Here is a 5294-nt window from a genome sequence, read left to right on the forward strand (position 1 = left end):
CCCCGATGACTCAATGTGGTGACTGTTATTTGCCTCCCAGAATTGTGGTGAGTAGCAGAGGAGGTCAGTAGCTATAGAAAGCTTAGTACAGCAGAGGGCTCATAATAAGTGCCCAGTACATGGTATATTCTATTTGAGCTTAGGTTAGCAATTGAGGGAAGACTTGGAGTTTAGAAATATAGTGAAAAGTAAAATTGAGAACAAAGTCTAAGGAAATGTAATGGCAAGACATGGATTAGGAGAAAATATTTGTAATACATATATTTGATAAAGAACTGGTTCCCAGAATATAGAAAGACTCCCTATAAATCAGTAATAAAAGGATAAAAAACATAGGGTCAAAAGACGTAGACACCTCACAAAAGATATAAGATTATCAAATAAGTGCATGCAAAGATGTTCAACATCACTAGTTGTAAGGGAAATGCAAATTGACATCACAATGAGAGATCACTCACACCCACTATAACAGCTAAAATTCAAAAGACTGACAATATCAAGTATTGGTTACAACATGAGTGTAACTCAGTCATTCATTGTGGGTAGAAGTGTAAAACAGTACAATCACTTTGTAAATCTGTTCAGTAGCTTCTCATAAAGCACATACAATGTCTTAGAGAAGTTCATGAAAAATGCATATTATGAAAAAATTATGCATAGATTTCAAAAAACTTTTGCCCCCATATAAACTCACACTAATTTGCTGTGACATGTCTGTACAGGATCTAGTTTGAGGCACTTAGATGGATAAGACATCAGTTTAGAAAGAGCCTATCAGAGCAACATGAATTCTGTTAAAATTGATGCAAGAACAAACATCAAATTGATGATGAGTCTTAGGTGGAAGAATGGTGAAATCATTGATGTTTCATGAAAAGTTTGTGGGGACAATATCCTCAAATAAATCAGTTTACAAATAGCTAACTAAGAAGGGACAAGATGATGTTGAAGATAGAGCTTGCAACAACAGACCATCCGCATCAATTTGTGAAGGAAAAATTCATCTTGTTTGTGTCCTGATTGCAGAGGATTGCTGATTAACAGTACAAACAATAGCCAAGACAATTGACAACTCTATTGGCTCAATGTACACAATTCTGACTGAAATTAAAGTTGAGCAAAGTTTCCACTTGATGAGTGCCAAAACTGTTGTTCCCAGATCAGCTGCAGACAAGAGCAAAAGGTTCAGTGGGAATTTAAAACAAGCAGGATCACGGTCCTAAAGCATTTTTTCAAAGAATTGTAACAAGAGATGAAACGTGGCTCTACTAGTACAATCCTTAAAACAAAGCACAATCAAAGCAATGGCTACTAAGGGTGGAAGTGGTCCAGTCAAAGCAAAGTGCTCTTGACAGGTGAAGAATGAAAGATATGGCCAGAGTTTTTTGGGCAGCTCAAATACTTTGCCTGTTGACTTCCTGGAGGGCCAAAGAATGACAATTTCTGCTTATTATAATAGTATTTTGAGAAAGTTAGCCAAAGCTTTAGCAGGAAAACACCTGGAAAATCTTCCCTAGAGTCCTCCTCCAGTACAGCAATGCTCCTGCTCATTCCTCTTATCAAACAAGGACAATTTTGTGAGTTTCAATGGGATATCATTAGGCATCCACTTTACAGTCCTGATTTGGTTCTTCTGACTTCTTTTTCTTTTCTAATCAAAACATCCTTAAAGGGCACCCATTTTTCTTCATTTAATAATGTCAAAAAGACTGCATTGACATGGTTAAATTCCCAGGACCTTCAGTTCTTCAGGGATGGACTAAATGGCTGGTATCATCACTTACAAAAGTGTCTTGAATTTGATGAAGTTTATTATTTTAAAAATCTTTTAATTACCATTTTTCTGTAGACTTTTTGAAGTCTTTTGTATTTAAAATACAACTCAATCCCAACCCAAAAGAAATGAAAACATGTCTATAAAACAACTTGTACTTGAATGTTTATAGCTGCTTTATTACAGGCAAAAACTGAAAACAACTCAAATGTTTATCAGTTGGTGAAAAAATTAAATTGTGATGTGCTGCTACTCAGCATTAAAAATGAATGAACTATTAATATAACAACATGGACAAATCTTAAACGTATTATGCTATGAGAAAAAGGCAGATACTGAAGAGTTTATTCTGTACGATTTTATGTGATGTCCAAAGTAAACAAATCTTATCTATGTGATAGAAATGGTTGTCTGAGGGGATGGGTGGGATTAACCAGAAAGAGGCATATGAAATGTTCTTGTGAACTGAAATGTTCTGTTTCTTGTTGTTGGTGATAGATACATAGGTTGTGAACTTGTCAGAATCCATCGGCCTATACAATTAAACCTGTGCATTTATAAATTATACATCAATAAGAAAGAGTATTTAGGGAAAATAAATACAATCTCATACCAGAGATTTTCAGTGGTTGGGTACAAAGAATGGATATGGGAAGGTACTTGGCTGTCAAGTTCACTGCCAGCTGCTTCTGTCTGAATAATTGGAAGTGTCTGTGCCTGAAAGAAGGCGTGAAGTATATTTATATACTTCATATAAATATAAAATATAATTATATAACTTTATATATAGTGTAATGTTAATCAAGGATGTCCTCCTCAGAGGAGTATGATCTACTTTTTACTCATGTAGTCTTCTTGCCAGGTTAAAAAGCTTTCCATTCTCCAAGGTTTGTGCGAATAAAGTCTTTTGACAGGGTAAAACCATTCCATGTGGATTTTCAACTTGTATTTTTACCAGACTAATCTCAAAACATGACATTATGATGCCTTGTCTTAACCTAGCCAGTACTCAAGAGCAAACCAAAAGGTTCCAGCTGTCTAAAGACTGGACAATCTGAGCATTGCTAAGGATGATGACTATTGTCAATTGAAGCTGTCAATAATGTTTAAATGCATAAGTGTATTATAATATTAAAATAGCAAGAACAACAAAAATAGTTATAATTATTTACCACTGGAGGATGCTGGGGGAACTAAGCCATTCTTTTGAAAACTGATAAAACAGGAAAGAGGCCGGGTGCTGTGGCTCACGCCTGTAATCCCAACACTTTGGGCCAAGGAAGGCATATCATGAGGTCAGGAGATCAAGACCATCCTGGCTGACATGGTGAAACTCCGTTTCTACTAAAAATACAAAAAATTAGACAGGCATGGTGGAATGCACCTATAGTCTCAGCTACTCAGGAGGCTGAGGCAGGAGAATCGCTTGAACCTGGGAGATGGAGGTTGCAGTGAGCCAAGATCTTGCCACTGCACTCCAGCCTGGGCAACAGACCGAGACTCCATCTCAAAAAAAGAAAGAAAAAAACAGGAAAGAATTAAGTATTTATCCTGTCTTGTCTTTAACTGTATTGCTAGGTAAAACAATAGAAGCTGAGGAGTTTACATTTATTGAAGAATTCCAGCTGTTACATGAAGAAACAGTGGATTTTGAATATCACAATTTTAGATCTAGGCATTGAGCATGATAGGCCATTAGTATCACAAAAGGAACGACAGGCAAACATCATGTGCCTCCTAATGGAGGTACCCACTAGCATCTATCAAGTATTCCTGCCAAAAATATCTAGCCTGAATCTGATCAAGCTTATAAATCTAACTACCAATACAGAGGACAGAGGCACTTATCAAATGACACCCATGGGATGCAATCAGCAAAATCTAGATTTTATAAATATAAGCAAATATGTGAAGTTTATGATGACCTTATATTCATTAAGCTAAGATGTACAAGCTCCAAGTTTTAGCATATGGACATCATCTAGTACAATAGCACCATACAATCACTGATCATACGTAGCACATGTAGGTCAAATCATTTCTCATCAACATTCTTTATTTTTTTATTTTTATTTTTTGAGACAGAGTCTCACTCTTATTGCCCAGGATGGAGTGCAATGGCACTATCTCAGCTCACAGCAACCTCCACCTCCTGGGTTCAAGCGATTCTCCTGCATCAGCCTTCTCAGTAACTGGGATTACAGGCATGGGCCACCACACCCAGGTAATTTTGTATTTTCAGTAGAGATGGGGTTTCATCATATTGGTCAAGCTGGTCTCGAACTCCTGACTGCAGGTGATCCACCCACCTCAGTCTCCCAAAATGCTGGAATTACAGGCATGAGCCACTGTGTCTGGCTTCTCATTAACATTCTTATCACCTCCAGATAAATTCCTTGACTACTAGCCTTCAAGAAACCAACAACTGACTTGGGAAGTCAGTCCCATAAAACTTTGGGGTTTCTAGACAGAAATTATACCTAGTGTCTGGCTCTTACTTCAGGGCTGTATTAATAACACTAAGATCACCAACTTGTTCTCCTTAAGTAAGACATCTTGATGGACCAGTGACTAGATGCTTCATAATCACTCATGGATGATCTATATAACTGTAGAACAAACAATTTGTGTTTTTTAACAAATGAATTATAAGAAAAAAATACATGGATGGGAAATCTATGCATTAAGAGATGTTAAAGACATATCAACCAATTGCAATATGTAGACTTTATTTGAATCCTAATTCAAACAAGCTATAGGAAAAAAATGATAATGACATGTATGACATAATTGGAATTCTGAGTATGTACTAGTTAATATTAATTGATTCTTAGGTGTGATACTGTATTTATATATGTAACAGGAGCCCTTATATCTTTTTGAGATAGCTATTAAAAGATTTATAGGTTAAATGATATGATATCTGGGCTATGCTTCAAAATAATGTGGGAGGGGCAAATAGATAGGGATATAAACTTGGCCATGAGTTGGTACACATTCCTCATGTTTAAGCTGGTGAGGAGTACAGAGGGATTCATTATAATCATTGGTCTACTCTAGTCTGTATTGGAAGCCTCCATAATTAAATATTTTAAAGAGAAGTAATGGGACAAATTTTAATAACAATATTACACTATTGTAGTATGAGTGTTATGAATGCTGATTAATTCTCAATATTGATAGAAAAAATGCTTCAATATCATCATCAAAATTTAAGTGTAACATCATCAGATAAATAAAAATAAAATATGTAATTTTCAAGTAATTAGGAGAGGAAAAGATCTAAGATCTTTGAAATTCATTAAAAGGCAGAAGGGAAACACAGAAACAACACAATGGGAAAGTTTTCTTGTGCTTAGTTAATTCCAAGTGATTCCATTTGTGTAAAGGAAACCCTATTTGTTTATAAATGCACAGAAGAAAAAATGGAAGCTCAGACCCTTAACTCCGAGGAGGTTGTTGGGATTTCAGTGGGAATAAAGGCAGAGTCTCATCTTATTTTACCTACTTACATAATAGA

The sequence above is a fragment of the Sapajus apella genome, unplaced genomic scaffold, assembly GCF_009761245.1.
Source record: "Sapajus apella isolate SASKATOON/1434 unplaced genomic scaffold, GSC_monkey_1.0 scaffold18, whole genome shotgun sequence".
Taxonomy (NCBI): domain Eukaryota; kingdom Metazoa; phylum Chordata; class Mammalia; order Primates; family Cebidae; genus Sapajus; species Sapajus apella.